This window comes from Ambystoma mexicanum, chromosome 8, assembly GCF_040938575.1.
Source record: "Ambystoma mexicanum isolate Mex_15411 chromosome 8, UKY_AmexF1_1, whole genome shotgun sequence".
Classification (NCBI taxonomy): Eukaryota; Metazoa; Chordata; class Amphibia; order Caudata; family Ambystomatidae; genus Ambystoma; species Ambystoma mexicanum.
Window position 1 is genome coordinate 1,609,881,398 of NC_090929.1, and position 20,429 is coordinate 1,609,901,826.

The following is a 20,429-nucleotide window of genomic DNA, read 5'->3' on the forward strand; positions in this document are numbered from 1 at the left end:
CATGTGCCAACAGGGCATGCAAGCAACCATATCTTCTGAGTTTCATCTGAACCCTGCGTCTGCGCAGGCATAATCACAATATGCCTGTTTAAAGATTGCGGTGCGGGGTGGGGTGGGGGGCGGGGGTTGTCAGTCTCTGGAGATCATCCTTGAGTCACCAATGGAAGCACTGTTCAGATGTGCCCCCTCCCCTCTGTGGCTCATTGCCCTCTGCCTTAATTGACGTGTCACATGTCAGACATAGGGACAAAGTGCAGCGCCCCTTCTGCTTTGCCACGCAAAGGATAAAAACGCTCATTCCTAGAATTTACTTTCCACGTTTTTTGGTGGGAATGTAAAAAAGAAATGCCTTACCAGAAATGGTACCTTTGAGCCGTCCCCTGGCAATGCCCTCCATGCACCCACATACATGGAGGGCTGACTACCATCCTCCTGGGTGCTGCTGTCCCACACATATCTTCTACGTGGCACCCTGAGTTTGAAGTGAGGAACTGTGATGTAGGTACTTAGTGCCATTTTACAACCATTTCCACAGTTCTTGCATTTTTCTTTTTGTATTTGAGGCATGCCTCTTTAATTGTAATGGGCACTTTCAAAATGATTCCTTGACTTGGGTCCGTGTCATGCTGGTGCGCACTAAGGCAATGTGTAATACCTCGGTAAGTGTTGCTTTCTAGCTCTCGCATGGCCAGGATTTCAGTGGGTGCTTGCTCTGCTTAGAGGCATGCTTTGGAAACTGCGGTGCAAGTGGAGAAGCATGCATTCTTTACATTGCCCATCTCTTTCGTTCTTCCTAAAAGCCCTGGAAGAAACAGCATGATCCAAACAAATTGCTTATTTCTTGGATCAAAGTAGCCTTTTGGTATTCATTTCTGCCCCCTTTCCATTTTTTTGCTGACTCAAAGTTGTGAGCATTTTCTGTTCATAAAAACACTCCTACTGCTGGTCGTGTTAACCTCCTCAACGTTTGAAAAAAGTCTCCTTTTCATACAAACCACTCTACAAAAAACTCTAATCCCCACTCTTGTGCTCAGCAAACTGGGCTACTGCTCAACCCTACTCCGTGGACTTCCTCTATACTCCTTCCTTCCTTCCTCCCTCCTTGTAGACAAAGCCCTCAACTTTGCTACCTCCACTCTCTGCAACCTACTGTGAGAAACCTGAAGGTGTCTCACCCGCTAGTCCCCGGGGGATCTGTCATCCAGGTGGCCAGGACACTGCCATTGCTTTTGAATCCAGTTCTTGGGGGTGGACCAGTGCAGGAGGATCATCTGGGCTGAGGGGTCTTCGGTGAGTGGAAGTGGGACACCAGACGGCAAGAAGCAGTATCCCCTTCCATGTAACACCTTTTACCCATCCTACCCCGTAGGATAACTAGAAACTCAACCCCCCATTTCCCGACACAAACAGTTTCTCATGGACAGTTCACCTTGAGCGACAACAGACTTACACCAGAACCGGATGCCTGACATGTCCCAACACCACGGTCAGGCAAGGTCAGGCAATTACGGATCATTACACACATCTGACTTCCATCACACTTCCCCACAAGGATAAAAGGTGGAGCATGAAAGCACACTCTGAACGAGGCAAAACACACGAAGAAACAGCAGTTCCAGAATGGCAGTTTAATACAAGGAGGAAGAAGGCGAGACCGGAGAGGGTTGCAAGAAGGGAAGCACCCTTGACCTATAAAGACCATTACTTTCACAAGCCTTGGAAAGTAAGAAGACCAGGAACTAAGGCTGATCAAACCTACACAGTGTGTCGGAGGTACCCGAGGCTCACCCCGCGTTTGTAACCAAGGTGGGGAGGAGCGATTGCTGCTGTGGTGCTGCCCTTGGCTCCTACAACAAAGCGGTGTCTGAAAAAGCAACACAGCCAGTGAGTCAGGGAGACTGATACCAAACTAGTTTGTGTTTTGAACCAAGGTTGCAAGCAGCAACATCGTATAAAGGGAATATTGTACAAATCGTTTGGAATGAGCGATGCAACTGTACTTGAAAGCCAGAAAGAATTACTTGAACTTCATAATTGAACTCTTGGGAAATCAAGAAAAGATACCATACACAGAGTGGTCCGGAACCACCTGGGTGCTCTTTCGAATGTCTTTGTTAGGTATTCAAATGATGCGGAGTGTGAAAGAAATATTGAGATCGAAGAGGTCATGCAACGGGGCTTGCTAAACCCTGTGCCTATTTGAAAGTCTTTGACAGTATAAAGTAAATACAATTGGTCCCAGCCAGGCTGAGGGAGACTCATTGAATCTTGTTTTGGTTAAGAGATCTGAGCCCGGAAGAGGGGGATCCAACACTAAAGGGATCTGAGCACAGAAGAGCAGGATCCAATGCTGAGGGGATCTGAGTCTGGAAAAGGGGGATCCAACGTTGAACTTATTATTTGTCAAAAGGATCTGAACCCGGCTTAGGAGGATCCAAGGTGAATACCCAAAGTGAATGTGATAAATGCTAAAGAGAACATTTGTGAGTAATTTCTCTTACTGCAGGCCTCTGTGTCAAGAGACTTGTGAGAAGTAGAGTTTTGAACACAGAAGGTCTTGAATTTGTGAACTGTAAAACTGGAACTATTTCCTCGTGCCACAGAAGCCAGAGTGTGCGCTTTGCTCAAGTGAACTGCGCTGCCCCTTGCTGAACAAGTGGGGAGGGGAGGCCAACGGCCCAAGTATCCTGATTTATCATTTTGTGAACACTTCTTTCTTTTTCATGAACCACACCCCCACTATTTTTAAATAGTAGTAAGGATTGGCAATAGTTTTTTTTTTTATAGGCCCTTTTTATGTTGACATGACTCCACTAGGACTGCCTTCTTTATTATTTGATGGTCGTAGCTTGCTCCCATTTATAGATTTAGGTTTAGATAGACATTTATCATGCCCCTGCAAAAGTTCAAATAAACACCCTTGAACTGTGATCACTTGTGTCTTACTATTGCCACCATGTGTTCCTTAGACTACCCAGTTCCTCCCCCACTTCTACCTACCAGCAACTTGCTGGTTGGCTCTCCATGCCCAACCACTCTCTTTTTAGCTTACTTCTCCTAGTCTACAAAGCTATCATGATTTTACTCTTCATTGTATCTTATATTACTCCCCATTTAGTTCCTTCCAATCTACCTCTGCACTCGACCTCACCATCCCACCCTCTCCCTGTGTCTGCTCTTGCTTCTGCCCTTTCTCCCTGCGTTCCCCACTCCACTGGATCCCACTGCCCATAGCAATCAAAGCCAGCCCAACTGTGGATCTCTTCAGAGCTCGGCCTAAACTTCATTTACTTACAAAAGATGGAGCGCCACAGACCCCACCACTGTCTCCAGTTAATAATGTAATTTTGTGCATTTAAATAGTACTCCTGTTCAGTTTGAATCACTTTGCCCTTTATATTTATTCCGTTTGTTTTGTCACTGGTATACGTCCCATTTTTTACACCTTCATATTCTCCAGCATTGGATCCTTCATGGATTCACATGCTTAGAATATTCCCCGTCGACAGACTGGGAACCCTCGGTACATTTATAAAGCCGTTTCCCGTAGGAAAACTTCCGACACTTTTGTGTCGTATCTATGTTGTTTTCGGGGCCGCCTATGTATGCCCCACTAGGACGTAGCGGTATAAATGCCCCGCACCCGCGGCTCCCTTCAGATTTCAACCGTCTCCAAAGTAATGGGATCACCTCGCGTAGTCTACTATTTTGTCAAGGTTGTGCTGTTGGAGTTTTGTCCTGATGTCTGGGAAAGCGCTGTTCCGCCCGTGCGCGTTGAAGAAAGTGTATGAGGGGGACGGGATTGGATATGGATTGCATATATTGTCTACAATTGTCTACAACCTCATCATTCGGCTGACAAGTGCGACATATGTGTAAGGGCTTCTCCTAGAAGACTCTTAAAGATCGAAGTCGGCAGCTGGTGGCATGGTTAAATTATGGTCCAGGGGCATACCCGCCTTCGGAGGTAGGCTCCACGCGCAGCGTGGCCTCAGCGTAAAAATCTTCAGGGGCCCCGCGCCGCTCGACATCGTCGGAACCCCGGTGAAGAAATCACGACCGGCGGAGAAAGAGTCATCAAGAAGCCATTCTAAGAAGTCCTCGTCAAAGAAAGCCTCGTCATCCTCATCTTCGACGAAGAAAGACAGAAAAGAAAAGTCGAAATCCTTCTCGGGCGATCACCACAGATCTACCTCGAGTCGAGAAGCAGAGAAGCGTAGGTCAAGTTCAGAAAAGGCGGGAATGCCTCAGGGACCTACACGACCACCACCACCGTCGTCGACGGCAGGGCAGTCGTCGACCCCTTCTCTGCCATTGACACAATTGGTCTCAACTATTCTTGGACCGCAGGTGGTGACGGTGACGACGACGACGGGGCCAGCTTTAGCCTCGTCGACGGAGATTCCGCAAGAGGCCTGGCGACCGGAAGTATTCGACCCGGTTTTGCCGGAGACCCTGCTGCAGCAAGCGGCGGCCTTGTCGGTGTCCTCGGGAGATGAAGAGGGTGTGAGAGTAGCTGGCCCTGCAGACCTCGGGTTACGAGGAATTACTAAGCCTCTCTCCGGGGGAGCCAGCATTCCGGGGTCTACCCCTCTTCTTAATCCACAGTCACTCTTGTCGCTGGAGGTTTTATCCACGTTACAGACTTTGTTGAAGACACTGGACGAGAGGCTACCTCAAGCAACTCCGGCCAGGTCGACCATCAACGAACCGGGTCCGTCTCGTCGGCCACCTCCATCAATCGCCACGACAGTGCCAGCGGGTGAAGACCTCTCAGCTGCACGCCACGAGGAGGGAGAACTGATAGATTCAGACTCGGACAGGAGAACCTTATCGGATGTCTCGCTTTCCCCCTCCAGGGATCCAACCTGGGAGTCGGAGGCGGAGTTAGAAACCCCAAGAAGCCCGGCTCAGCCGTCTCCCCTGGACAACATTGGGTAATTTTACGCCATGATGGCCAAAGCGTGTACAGAATTCGGGTTGGCCCAGGAAGAGGAGAGAAAGGACTGTTTTCTTTTCGACCACATGGGAAAGAGAAGAAGGTCGGTGTTCTCGGCACCCATCCTGGATCATGTGTGGCAGAAGGGGTTACAAACCATGCGTCACCCTTTCTCGGAACCGGCAATAAAAGGTTGCCTGGAAAAGAAATGTAAGGCCCCAGAAGCTACCTCCAAGTGTCTGTCCTCCCAACCAGCCCCTGACTCGGTGGTGTCAGCGGCGGCGGCGAGAAAGGCGAGGGCCCAGCACAAGTGCACGACCCCCCCGGAAAATGAGGCCAGAAGACAGGAAGCCTTTGGCAAAAAAGTGCTGTTGGTAGGAGCAACCACAGTGAAAGCGGCCAACTCTCTGGCTATAGTAGCCAGATATGACAGAGAGATGTGGCACCGAATAGCACCTATGCTGGAGCATCTTCCGGAAGAACATCGGAAGGCGGCGATCGTCCGGGAAGGTGAAGAGGCCTCCAATCATGCTATAAACATCGCTGTGGACCTCGCAGAATCAGGGTTTAAACAGGTGAATAACGGGGTGGTTCTACGAAGGCAAGCATGGCTAAAATGCACCAACTTTAGACCAGAGGTGCAATGCAAGGTGCTGGATATGCCCTTTGGGGGAAACCTTCTGTTCGGCGAGAAGGTGGACGAGGCCCTGAAGGGCATGAAGGAGGACTCGGACATGGCGCGTTCCTTGGGTGCCCTCCAGAGTGGTCGAAGTTTCAGGTCTTTTCGGCCCTTTAGGGGAGCATCAGCAAACTCCAGATTCTCGGCATCGAGAGACAGATCCTTCAGTAGGCCGGCGTACCTCTCCCAGGGATACAGACGGGCTTCTCAAGCGGCAAAACGACGCCGGGCTACCAGACCTCCAGGAAGAGAACAGCTTACTCGTCGACCAGAGATTAGCAGACCAAGGACCAGCAATGACGGGCATCAGAACATTCTGGGAGGCAGAGTATCGTACTGCATCGACGAATGGGAGCAAATAACAACGGATCAGTGGGTGTTGGGCACAGTAAGGTACGGACATTCCCTGCAATTCAAAAGCAACCCTCTGCACATTCCACCGGCGTTTGTAGCTCAACCCCATCTGAGCATGATGCAGCAGGAAGTAGCACTTATGCTACAAAAAGGAGCTATAGAATTGGTTCCATCATCGCAGAAGGGTCAATTGGTTTATTCCCGATACTTAGTGGTTAAAAAACCAAACGGAAAATGGCGTCCCATTCTAGACCTGTACGATCTCAACAAGACATTGAAAAGCCTAAAATTCAAGATGCTGACGCTTCAGGAAGTTATCCGATCAGTTGAAGAAGGGGATTTTCTGGCGTCTCTGGACCTGCAGGATGCGTACTTCCACATACCAATGTGTCGGCGACACAGAACGTTCCTAAGGTTTGTGGTAGGACAGACTCACTACCAGTTCACAATACTCCCCTTTGGGCTGAAATCCTCTCCCAGAACGTTCACGAAATGTTTGGCCCCAGTGGCAGCCTGGCTGAGAAGGCAAGGTCATCATGTGTATCGTATCTCGCCGACTGGTTGGTGAGGGGGTCCTCCCCTATGTCGACTCACACAAGTTTGCAGGCCACCATGCAACTTTTACAACGGCTGGGGTTTGTGGTAAACTTCGAGAAATCTTCGTTGATGCCATCGAGAAGCTTGGTGTACCTGGGTACGCAATTCGAGACCCAGTCAGGGTTAGTGAAGCCATCCTTCGACAGAATCACCAAACTCAATTGATTGGCAAGTCGGCTAAGAATCAATACCAGACTATCAGTGAGTAAATATGTGTCGATTCTGGGCGCTATGGCGGCCTGCGTTCCTCTAGTGGGCAACTGCCGCCTGTTCATGAGGCCGGTTCAAGAGTTCCTGGTGGACCGGTGGACGTAGGCCCAAGGGCTCTGGTGGGACAAGCTGAACGTCGACGATGACAAGCTCCTGCTAGCTCTTCAGTGGTGGCAGAGCTTTCAGAATCTATATAGAGGGGTACCCCTACAGGAGCCGGAGTTTCGGCTAACCATAGTGACGGACGCATCCCGGACAGGCTGGGGAGCACACATGGGCACTCTACAAATGCAAGGTCGATGGTCCCGGAGGGAGTCACTCCTGCACATCAACGTTCTGGAACTGAGAGCAGTGCACTGGGCCTTGAAGTCTTTCCTGCCGCACATCTGAGGGTCAATAGTGAGAATATTGAAATACAACACGACGGCAATGTTTTACTTAAGGAAGCAAGGGGGCATGCGGTCTAGAACCCTTTCCATCGAGGCTCAGAAAGTGTGGCATTGGGCTCTGGAACACGATATATCCATCGTAGCTCATCATCTCCTTGGAGTAAGGAACGAGCAAGCGGACTCGCTCAGCAGGAAAATGGACCAAATACACGAATGGGAGATAGACAGCGTTCAGTTGTCGAAGGTCTTCGAGAAATGGGGGCAGCCTCTGCTGGATCTCTTCGCAACGAAGAGGAACAAGAAGTGCGAGCTGTACGCTAGCAGGTGGCCACAGGAAGGTTCTCTGGGGCAAGCGTTCTCCTTCCCGTGGACGGACAAGTTCCTCTATGCCTTCCCCCCGTTCCCTCTTATATGGAGAACTCTGCAGTGGATACGCAGGTACAGGTGCCGAGTCATCCTAGTGGCACCATGTTGGCCGAGGCAGCCGTGGTTTTCCGACCTGCTCCACCTGTCAATACAACAACCGATAACGTTTCCGAAGGTTCCGAATCTCCTGTCCCAGGACGAAGGAACAGTGTGGCATCACAATCCAGACAGTCTCAATCTCACAGCTTGGCTCCTGACTCTTTGGAATTTTTGGTGCCTTGAGCATTTCGTCGGATTGTCGGAGAATCCTGCAGGCAGCACGGGCCTCTTCCACCAACAAATCGTATGCATGTAAGTGGAGAAGGTTCTGTACGTGGTGTCAAGGACAGCCGGGAGTGCAGCCTCTAAGGGTAACTCTGGAGCAACTTCTACCGTATCTGCTACACCTGGCGAAGAGCGGGTTATCTTTTTCATCAATAAAAGTACACCTGGCGGCCATCTCTATGTTCACGAGAAAGAGGCAGTCGTCTCCTTTGTTTAGTGCCATGCTGGTGAAACACTTCATGAGGGGTCTGTTCCGAACATTCCCGCAGATTAAACGCTTTCCACCAACGTGGAGTCTTATTGTGGTGCTAGCAGGGTTAATGTAAGCACCCTTTGAACCAATGGCCACATCGTCGTCGAAGTTCCTGTCATGGAAGTTGGCTTTTCTAATAGCTTTAACATCAGCTAGGCGCCTCCCAGAATTGCAAGCACTGGTCGTAGTCCCGTCGTACCTAAGGTTCTTTAAAGACAAAGTGGTTCTGTCAACTAATCCTCGTTTCATCCCAAAGGCTCCTACGGCTTATCATAAACACTCGTCCATTGTCCTGCCTACCTTTTTCGCGACCCCCTCATCGGCTGCGGAAAAAGCCCTCCATACCTTGGAAGTGAAGAGAGCTCTAAAATGTTACCTTTATCGGACTCAACAACTTAGACCTACGCAGCAACTCTTCATTGCATATGGTCATTCGACGAGAGGAAAAGCAATTTCAAAGCAGGGACTGGCCCGATGGGTCTCGTCGACGATTGCCTTCTGTCATTCCAAAGCAGGAAAACTGCTACAAGAGCGTCCGAGAGCTCATTCCACGAGGTCAACTTCGTCTTCAACGTCATTGTGGGCAGGAATCCAGCTGGCAGACATTTGCCAGGCGGCGGCATGGTCAGTGCCTCACACGTTTACCCACCATTACTGCCTCGAACAGCAGTATGCGGACGATGTACAAATGGGAAGATCAGTCTTGCGCCATCTGTTTCAATAAGGTAAGCCCTTTTCAGGAAGGGTCTGTACTTATTGTAGCGTATGTATATATAGATGTATATATATATATATTGATATGTGCATGTACAGTTGTGTATTTATACGTTTGCAATTATACGTAAGCATGGTTAGGTATATGTATGCTTAGGAGGATGTTGGATTGCATTCACACCTCCCCTTTTTCAGGATCACTGCTGTATATTCTATTCTAAGCATGTGAATCCATGAAAGATCCAATGCTGGAGAAGGGAATAGTTTCTTACCTGTAACTCCATTTCTCCAGCATTGGTATCTTTCATGGATTCACATGCACCCGCCGACCTCCCCGGAATGTAATGTAATTGTATAACTAGGTTTTTCACCCCATTCTGCTTTGGAGGGGTCGAAATCTGAAGGGAGCCGCGGGGGTGGGGCATTTATACCGCTACGTCCTATTGGGGCATGCGTAGGCGGCCCCGAAAACGACATAGATAGGACACAAAAGTGTCAGAAGTTTTCCTATGGGAAACGGCTTTATAAATGTACCGAGGGTTCCCAGTCTGTCGACAGGGAATATTCTAAGCATGTGAATCCATGAAAGATACCAATGCTGGAGAAATGGAGTTACAGGTAAGAAACTATTCCCATCTGGCTCCCCACTTGTTCTCATCTTTGTGCTATTGTACAGACACCCTTTGTGGGAAAGCCTCGGCCATCTGTAAATGGATTATTGGAAGTCCTTTCTGATCGCAATTGGCATCCCTGTTCTTCAAATAAATACATATACAAAGTACAACTGGCCCACTTTTGGAGGTTATTTTCAGAATCTCCTAACTGAAACTTAAGAGGTTGTACAAAAAAGTGGGGTATATTTGGCGAAATGATTCTGCTATATTACCCTACATTGCAAAGTCAGGCCGTTTACTCCTGCCCTTAAATTTATATTTTTTGCAAAACAGAGGTCACTGTACCACTCGCTTTCATTACACTTAAAAAGGAACTGTTGGAAAAAATATAACATGGAAACTCAGGGTTTACATTGAAATCAATATATAATTGACTTCTCCTCCTGTGTTTTACCAGAATGTGCAGGAGGAAAAACTCCCAATCCACTTGCAATAATTCTAAACCCAAATGTGTTTTGATTAACAATAAGAAAATGAAAAGAAAAAGGCCCCCCTCTTCATTTGTCCACACTTAACATGTATTTTGCTCCATGCTATTGCGTCCCTGACAAAACCGCCAGGGACACAGTTACCTTACACATTTTGTTACAATGTCTACCTCAGTTTGCACCCGGTACTTACATATGCAAAGGGTTTGGCTGTGAGCTTCTTGCGCTTGCAGTCCCTTTGTCCTACTGCATGCATTTGTGTCCCCCTTTGAGAATTTGGGCATCCTGGGTCTAGAATGTTTCAGGAATTGGGCTCACCATTTCAGTGCTAAGAAAAGGCTCCTGTGCATTGGATGGGAAGGAGATAGTGGAAGTGAGCAGTCTGCCTCGGGTTATCAAAAGATTGACAAATGCATTCCTTTGCCTTCCCGTTGAGTGCCACTCATTGTTTACACAAAGTCTACCATTCTTATATCTATGTTTGACTGAGCTGCATTTTCGAGGAGCATGTCTACAAGAGAGCATAAAAGGCCTGGTACCCTTTGAGGCTCCTTCATAAAAGGAACCACTGCCTGCCCAAACTCTCCTGATTGTCCAAGTGTTAGGAAAGATTTCTCTGAGTGCAATTTTCCCTCCCTATTATGGACCCCCGAAAAAATGTTGCTTTTGTTTAACTATCCTGACCTGACTTTTTCCAGTGGAGCAGATCCTTCAGCTGCCCTCCCCTGGGCTTTTCCTAATTTGTTATGGGGAAACGGACACATTCTTCCTGCTGTTAGTACTGGGAAACTGTTTCCCTTAGTTTTTTACTTTGTTGCTGGGGTCCTTTTGTATTATGGCCCTAGACACCCTCTAATGATTTTTTGGTGAATGTATAAGTGTGTCTAGGATGAACTGGTGGCAGCAGTTAACTTTTCTGGTATTTTAATTACTTTTTATCGAACCATACAGCGTTTACCGCAGATGGCTCATGACTGGCCAGTGCTGAAAATGGCCATGCCACATACTCTTTTGTTCTGTCCTTTGGCCATCTTGTCCCTTTGCCTTCCCCCAGGTCGAGTTGACCTGGGAATTCCTTATTTGGGCATGCAGCCTCCCGCGAAAACCGCATCTTTTGCGGGTTCCTGCAGGTCACCAGTGCTAGCGCCCAGGAAGAGGGTTGGGACTGTCTGGTCCCAATCCACACTACTGGTGCCAACATGTCTGGTGTGCATGAATGTATGGGGACCACTGTGAACCATAATTGGACCACGACCGGAGTGCATGCAAGGGAGCAGATCTTCTATTGGTTGTTCAGATTCGATCACAGATCAAACTTTGGATAAGAGAAGGGGCCCTGCATCCATTCCAGATCGATCTAGAGTGGTTACATCTTAAACTACCGAAGGAGCCAACTATCCTGTGAGCTGAAGCAAACCCATGGACCCGCTTGAGACAAGCTGGAAGGTTTGGCACTGTGAGCCAGCTGTTGTCCCGTCAGAACCCTGTTTTGTTCTCGACCTTAGAAGGCCTTCAAGGGCGCTTCAACCCTTTTGAGTAGTGGGAACTACTAATCTCTGCTTCTCCTGATTTCCAGCCAAAAGAGCCTTCTCGGAAGTGTCCTGGGCCGTCCACTGCAATGACCAGCTCTGTCCTGGGACATTACATAGGAGCGCCGCCGTTTCGAGTCGATGATTGAAACTTTAGGAATCCCTAGATAATGGTTCTCGACACTATCAAGCCAGACATCAACGGCCTAGCTCCTTTGGGTCGCAAACTAGGAGAGTGCGTCACATTGCAAGCCTTTGCGGTCCCTGTATCACTACGTTGTGGTGACGGTCACTGTGGGTGGCTTTTCTGTCTTCTTTGCTGTGCCCTGAGTCCTGCTGAACCTGAATTGTCTTCTTTCTCCCTTCGTGGGCGGAGTTTCAGCTACTGTCCCATCACGGACAATCGGAGAGCTGGATCGAAGAGCAACGGCAGGATTTGCAACCTCAGACAACCTCGACTAAACTGGCATAGTTTGGTCTGGATTGAAGCAAGGGGCGGTGAGTACTTGCATAATTTCCCGCTGGCCCCTGGCTCCTCCATCTCTCTTTACACACAAGGGTTCCTTAGGATCCTCTCTTTGGCTGGGATAGCCTGCGCTCCCTAGCCTGTTTCGAACATCAGAAACAACTTTGTCCCCAAGTGAAGACCCTTCCCTGTCGATTGGACCGTCTTCTACCCCTTTGAGTCCCCCCACCTAACTGTCCCAGCTTCTTGAAAAGGTAATGTCTTCAATTTATGCACGACTGCATGTTTTTACGCACTGCTGTACTTTTAGCACAAGGCTCCCCCCCTTCGTAGAGTTGTTCTGAATAAGTTGGGGTTTCCATCCTGAGGGTTGCCTAAATTGTGTTACAGGTTGTGTATGTTTTACTCCCTTTATCACATTAGGCTACAGTAGTTGTGTATATGTTAAATAGTGATATGCTTGTGTGGTAACTGTTGCATTATTCATTTGGTTATTCGTGTTGTTTTATTGGACCTAAAAATAAATGTATATGTATTTTTGATATACACAGTTCTAAGAGTATTCTGTGGTATCTTTACTGTGTTTTCTCACTGTGGGCTTCTGAGCACTCTCACCCCTCCTGAGACTTAGTCTTCACCACCTGCCAAGCTACCGTGTTTGGTCTGGCTTGTCCAGAAAGTTCCCCTGTTTCACTAAACTAGGGTGTCCTAAACTTCTGCCAGGCCAGAGTTTAGAAATCCATTCTAACAAATTGGTGTACAGCAGTGGGATAAGATTAGAGGTACCCAGTGTTGCACACTGGTGAAGGATCTAGGAAACACTTGCACGGGAAACACAGTGACCTTATCCCGATTCACATTTGTATGCCCAATACTATACTTATATCATGGAAACAATTGCTGACATTACCTTGAGTGCTTCAACGTCTGAGACACTAAGAAAGACTTGTGCGGAAAGAGGACTGTCAGACCCTAGCACCAAATCTGAAATGATCCAAAAGATCATCGATTGACAGGAAAGCTGGATTGCAGAAGGTGCTGGGGCTGCTCCCAGTAACAGTACTGAAGCAACTGTAGCTGCCATCATAGAAGGGGTTGGTGTACATAGAGATGATGCAGAGTCTGAAGTCTTTTTTGCTGACTCTGAGGCTGAGGCCCTGATAGAATTCAAGAGAAAAGGAACTGCTGTTTAAGCAGATAGAGCTTTCATTCAGCATGGCCAAGCTGGATTTAGAGAAATCAGAAAGACAGAAGGACAGTGATCACCAATTGGAGCGCACTAGACTGCAGGCTGCTAATGGCTCCTCTAGAAGGTCTGGTAATGGGTCTGGCCCCTCCTCTCGTCCAAGGTTTCCCAAAGATCTGCTCAGTGTATGTGGTGACAAGAACGGCGTCATGGACTGGCTGACTGCATTTGATATGCATGTGAAGTACAAGAAGTTGTGGATGCTGACAGATTTCATGGTTGCTCAGTCGACTACCCCATTGTGGCTGCAGTGCCATTATTGAGATGTCAAAGGCTGACAGAAAAGACTTTCAGAAATTAAAGCAAACTCTAATCTTAAAGTTTGGGAAGACTCCTGCCCAATACCTGAAGAGATTTAGAGAATACAAAAAGAAAGAATGTAATACTTGGATTTCTTAAGTGACTGATTCCAGAACTTGACTGGTTGGGTAGAAGGTTACAAGGTCACCACCTTTGCGGGTATGGTTAATCTGGCCATGCTTGAACATATTTTTGCTTCCTGTTCCCCCGAGCTTAAGTAGCACTTGGCTGATTCTAAGGAGATAGATCCAAAGAAGCTGGCAATTGCAGCTGACTTATGGGTGTCACATAGTGTCCCATAAGGACAAACCTGCTTCTGGTGAGCAGGAGGAGGAGAAAAGCAGAAAGAGAAAGAGGGTGGGGGTAATGAAAGATATTCCTCCCATAAGGGCCACAAACAGTTTAAAAAGGGTAAGTCCCAAGAAAATGTTCAGGGTAATGGAACGAATACTCCCAAGCAAAGGTCTGGTTAAAAAAAACCTCCCTATGTCCCAAGACCCAGTGGCTCCTGTGTGGCATGTGGAGCAAGTGACCATGTAAAGGGGGACCCCAGATGTAAGGTCAGAACCTTGGGGGTCCGGTTTCTGAAGATAGCCTTCCACCATGAGGAGGAAGAAAAACTCACAGGGGCATCCTTCTCTTCAGTCTCTTTACCCCGTGGGATAGAGTCTAAAGTGGTCTTAGTTTTCCTGGGATCTTGGGAAGCTAGAGTAGCTGAGGCCTATGCCTCCATACCGCATAATACCAAGCACTACTTTAAAGACAGTATGCTAGTGAATGGGGTTGACACCCCTGCCAGAAGAACTGTGGTGGATTCCACAATTGGCAAACCCAGAGGAGCTTTCCAGAGCTCATTTGATGCCCACTAAGTTGGCTGATGGCCCCTCTCAAGTTCCCAGTAATTCCTGTAACTCTTAACTGTGAATGGTGGAGTAGTGAGTGTGCAGAGGCAAGTTCCAGCTACATTCCTGCTAGGGAATGAACTCAGAGACTTGGGCATTGTAGAGGACAAGGCAGAAAGACCATGCACAAGATCTCAAACAAAGAATGTCTTGGCCAAGTCCAAGGCTGAGCCAACGTCAAAGGGGTAACTCAAGGCTAAGGGAGACAAGCATTTCAGAAGCAGGAAAATACATATTCCCCCTAACTCACCTATCACTGAGGCGGAGGTAGTTGGCCAAGCACCTGGACCTGACGAGGAGGAGGTTCTGCCTGTAATTCTCAACCCCCATGGCCATCCTAAACTCCAATGTCTGTTGGTTGATGGTGGTCCTGATGGGGTAAGTTTAGTAAGGGCCAGTGTGAGTGCCAGTCTTTAGAAGGCTTAAGGAGACAGGCCTGATCTCAGCTTGAGGGTGAACCTCCTGGGAAACAGGATTTATTGCGAAGGTGGACTCCGTTATAGTGAGCCCATAGAGTCTACTGAAGGAGACCATAGGAGGTTGGTGGTCCCCCTTCATGTAAGACCCTTCCTCCTACAATTGGTGCATGCAGTCTTTGGATCAAGAAGACCAAGGAGAGGTTATCCATGCATTTCTATAGGCCCAGGATACAGGTCCAGACAGGTCATTGTAGGTGTTGTGCCACTTGCCAGATTTCTGGCGAAAATGGTGCAACAATCCAGGCTCCATTGGTGCCACTCCCTGTGGTGGGAGTGTCCTTTGAGAGGGTAGAGATTGACATTGTTGGTCCCCTTGACCCCCAGACACCCTCTGGCAACATGCTTATGCTGGTGTTGGTTGACCATGCCACCAGATATCCTGAGGCCATCCCATTGAAGACAGTGACTGTCAAGTCAGTTGCTAAAGTGTTGCTTGGCTTCACTAAAGAAGTTATGTCGGAGTGTCGGATAGAGGCAGCACCTTCATGTCGAAGTATATGCAAGCCATGTGGAAATAGTGTGGGGTCACTTATAAGTTTTCATCTGCTTATCATCCACAGACAAATGGCCTAGTGGGGAGATTTGATAGAACTCCCAAAAGCATGATTGGGGCTCTTGAAGAACCCCAAAGGAGACAGTGGGATCTCCTGCTACCATGCTTACTCTTTGCTTACAGAGAGGTCCCTCAAGAGGGTGTTGGTTTCATCCCCTTTGAGCTTTGATTTGGTCACCCTGTTAAGGGACCACTGGTCATAGTCAAAGAGGGTTGGGAACTCCCTATCCTATCACTATATGTTGGGTGTAAGGAAGAGAATGGTCCTTCTGTTGATCCTCATGATGAGATTGGTCTTCCCCCGGGCAGATTTGTTGCCATTCAATTAATTGTCCACTCTAGAAAAAGGAGGAACAAGAATTGAGGAAGGTGAGTGTTGAGCCAAAACAAATGACAAGGAACGAAATGGGACAGTAATTATATATATGCTGAATCAACACAGAGCTTGGACGTAATCCCACAGTATGGAAAACCTTTCAGTAAAGCATCTGTGTTCTTTACATCCGTCCTGCTTCCCAGGGTGCCAAATGGCTGCAAATAATCCGGTACGAGGTGCTCCAGTTGGCCAAAGCAACCGGAAAATAACTGAATGCAGTGCAAGAAGAGCTTCAAGCTCTGCGTTTGATGGCCCCGCAAAACAGATTTATTCTCGACTTGATGACTGCAATGGATGGTGGTATCTGCCACAAGATAGGAAGCAGCTGTTGCACCGCAATACGCACTAACTATGCCACCAATGACACACTCACAGAAGCTGTTGAGGAGATACGTACCTTACATGAAAAAATGGTCAAAGAAATGCATGACACCACATCGGACAATTGGCTCAATTCACTTTTTTCCTGGATGCCACAGTGGCTAGGGGCTATGCTCAAAATAACTGCCCCAGTGCTCGTTGTGATGCTTGTTGCCATCTATATCGGTCAGTGGGTCATCGGCCGGTGCGATTGTCACAAGAAGAAAGCACAATATATAATGTCTACTAATGCAATTGACGAGGATGGTAATGAGCTAGAAGAGTAGCCTCCAAGGATAAATGGGGGGGAGGAAGGAGTGCATGTGGTTTTTGCAGCACCCCGACCACATGTAGAAGACTGACGCTTTCTTGCTAAGATGCTCCCTAGATGGACAGGATTGTCTAATAATTGGGGACACGCTGGAGGACTAAGAAGAAGGAGGGTACAGGAGCAGGGTAACTATACTATGGATGCCCAAGGAACTACGTAGGGAGATTATGAGAAAGAAGGTATCAATCGAAAGATCAATCGAAGGGGGGAATGTAATGAATGTGCTGATTCACCACCAGTTAGGGGGCACGCCTACCAGTTGAGGGAATAGGCGGGATGGGCAGAGACAATTTCAAGGGCAGGAGACAAGGGGACTCTGGGAATTGTAGTTTGCCATTGAATAAGACCCGGGAATGGATAAGGGGATGAGGATACCTTGTATACGATATCAGCACAAGGATTGTGTATGCACAAGCATGTGAAAGGGGAAACCCAAGGTAAACGCACTCAGTGGGGATGCCACAGGTGAGCATCACCCAGAAGGCCCATCACATGTACACTGCACCACGGCTTAGGGAGGGGGGGACAGTGAACTCAAGCTGCACTACTCCACCAGTCGAGGTAGTCCCATGGCTGCTTGTGTTAGCTGTGGAAGTCGACCTGATCCAGAGAAACACTTGCACAACACCATGGCAGTCTTAATTGCTCTTTGGCCAGTGGGTATCGGAACAGGGAGGTGGAAGGGAGCAGTGCTCCTCGAAGAACCAATCGGAAGGTAAGTTCTGTTGACCCTGAGAGGTAACCAGCCCTCTGTGTGTCCACTACAATGTTTGTGAAGGTCACTATCTTGCAGGTGCCATGTGAATGTCTCCCTTCCACAAGTTCAGGGTGTCTTGTGTTCCTTCCGCTATGGTGCTGACCAATGGCAGGTTAATAAAGAACTGAAGGTCAGCACAAATGTTTTTACTATTTGCAAACTGTGGGAGGAGTGGGAAGCAATGTGGCACCACTTGTGGAAGAGGTGAGCTAGGACAAGAGAGATTTGTCTGCTCCAATCTTGTTTCACTAACGGATGTCTAGCTATAGAGGTATGATGTATTTTAACCAATAACCTCTGTGAGAACCTCAAATATGCAAAGTTTAAAGTGCAACTGTTTCCAACACCTTGAACATTATATTAGCAGTATAAAAATGAAGTACGCTGTCTGCCAGTTTGTCAGCTCTCATCAACCAGTTCTGTTCCACTGTTCTGTTTGATTTGTGCTCGCCCAGCTGCAATAAACAGCGTTACTGCCAGCCCGATGTGCACTCCTTTTTTGGACTACTTGTGGCAATTATTTATTACAAGCTTTTTGGAGGACCCCTGATACAGAAGGATCACTTCATGGGTGGGACACGTTGAATGATGGGAATTTACACAAAATAGGAAAGATATAACTTAATCTTGACTCCCCCCTTCAAGGAATTGTACACATGGATTAAAAGCGACAGGGCCACCTGTTACGCTCACCTGGTCTCCGCGGAGACGTTGGGGCACGGTTGCAGCCCTCCCTGAACTTGAATCGCCCCCTTCAGGCCTCTCCCTCAGTAGAAAAGCTGTGAACTGTGGTACGTGGTGATACTGCTCCTGGGGGAGATAAGAGTATGTGAGTGCATCAATCTGTGATTGCTGTACCTCTCAAACCCTTCACCCCACAGTACGGTTTCTGTGAGCATACGCCGTCCCATAAAGCTCACCTGTGAATTATGGAAGATAAGCTCTCCGTCCTGCTACTTCTGGCAGCGGCACGTCAAATGGGATCTAGTTCCTTCACTGATCCCTGATAAGGATTAGTCCAGTCCAGCTGCGACTATGCTTCTCCTTATGATTGGTAAGTCTTTCTTGAGCTCTTGCAATGCTGTTCGTTCTGTTTAATGTCTTTATATGTTGCTCCTATTTATGAACGCAATAATGTCTCTCTTCTGTTTTCTTCCCTTAGATGGAAATGCGGCCTCAATGCAGCTGTGAGACGCGAGACGTGGCCGGATGGAAGATGGATGCTACCGCAATGTTTGACAGCAGGTAAGTGATGGTTTAAGCAAAAGCGCGAAGTATGGCGAAGCGCAACCTTAAACTGACTGTTTTTTCGATGTCTAACCTTGTCTTCTGTTTTTCCTTGCAGGCGCTGCTGTCGACGATGGAGCGTGTTGTGCTGCGGTGCCAAGATGAAGATTTCGGCGTTCCGGAAAGTGAAAGATGAATACTTGGTTCGCCAAAGAGATGTACAGGTACGAACCGCTTCCCCCAGTTGGTAAGTATGCTGGCAGGAAGCAGGATGTCCAGGAAGCAGGATCTTCAAAGGTAGTCTGACCTCAGGCGACAGTGAGCGTTACGCTGCTTGCAAGTGCAGAATAACGCAAAGCCTCTGTCTTGAGGATCAGGGCAGCTTATATAGCTGAGTACGTGGGCACGCCCATTAGGGCCGGCCTACCAGCCACACCCTGCCACTCCCAGAGAGTGGGCATGTGCGAAGGCAATCCATTAGCAGCCACACCCAAGAATGCACTTGGGGCTGCTGAATGGATGGAATGTTCAAGGTTAATGCATCCTGTTTAATGGATGGAATGTTCAAGGTTAATGCATCCTGTTTAATGGATGGAATGTTCAAGGTTAATGCATCTGAAGTGCTATGTCCATATTAAAAGCTTTTTGGTGTTAAATGGATGTTCTTGTTTACTTTTGTTCATGAGCCTGACGCCAAAGGCGCCAAGACAGTGTCCACCCAGGTCTCCTGTGCATGCGACCCCTGCATGCCTGTGCCCCTGACTTCATGACCATGACAGCATTCCCCCTCAAGGCCCCTCTCATGGGTGGTTGTCCTCCCGGTCCTGGTTTGGTGGGATTATTGCGATGGAACTATCTGATTAAACGCGGAGCATGGACGTGTTCACTGGGTTCCCAAGTTCGGTCTTGAGGGCCGTAACCTTTCCAGTCAATTAGGTAATACAATTTTGATCGAACCACCTTAGAGTCCAGGATGGATTTGAGTTCATATTCTGGTTCTCCATCTATTACTTCAGGCTCTGGCGGAGAACTAAGCCGTTTATTGGATTTCATTGGTTTGAGGAGAGAGACATGAAATACGGGGTGAATTTTCATGTGAGATGTTAACACCAATTTCATGGTGACAGGATTGATTATGGACTTTATAGTATAGGGGCCCAGGTATCTTGAGCGAAAAGCTCTTGGCCCCATCAGGGGAATATATTTGGATGCTAACCACACCTTTTCTCCAATCTGGTAGGCGGGAGCTTCCTTCCAATGTTGATCAGCAAACAGTTTTTGTCTTTCCTTAGTCTTGGTCAGATGCTCTGTCGCCCCCTTAAGAATCTGAGTGATGGTGTTATGCAACTTTTTTATGGCTGGCATTTCCAGGGTATCGGATGGATCAAATACTGGTGTCCTCGGATGTCTTCTGTGCACAGTGTAGAATGGAATTTGGCCTGTTCTTGTGTGAACTGAGTTGTTGTATGCATACTCAGGTATCCACAGTATATTTTTCCAAGAATGGTCGGACTATTGCAACATACACCTGAGATATTGCTATAAAGTTTGGTTGGTTCGTTCAGTTTGCTCTTCAGTTTGAATGTGATGGCTTGTGGACAACCGGAGATCAATTTTGGCAATCGTACAACACTTTCTCCAAAAGGCAGAAACAAATTGAGTTCCGCGATCAGATACTAATATTGATGGAAATCCATGCAATCAAACAATTTGCTCTAGGAACACAGAAGCGAGAGATGACGCAGTTGGGAGTCCCTTCAGAGGGATGAAATGGGCCATTTTGGAGAATAAATCCACGACGACTAATATGGTGTAGTATCCATTGCAGGGTGGAAGGTCCGTGATGAAGTCCATCGACAGGGTATGCCAAGGTGCTGGCGGTACTGTTAGGGGATGTAATAAGCCAGCAGGGTTCTGTTTCTGATACTTGTGTTGTGCACAGACCCCATAGGTTTCAATAAATGGGGTGATGTCTT

At 47.9% G+C, this 20,429-nt stretch overlaps 1 protein-coding gene across 1 annotated transcript in view; it reads left to right on the forward strand.

Moving 5' to 3' along the window:
• Positions 1-20,429, forward strand: part of NHLRC2 (NHL repeat containing 2) — a 1,194,979-nt gene that overhangs the window by 1,156,376 nt on the left and 18,174 nt on the right. The gene's annotated exons all lie outside the window — the stretch shown is intronic.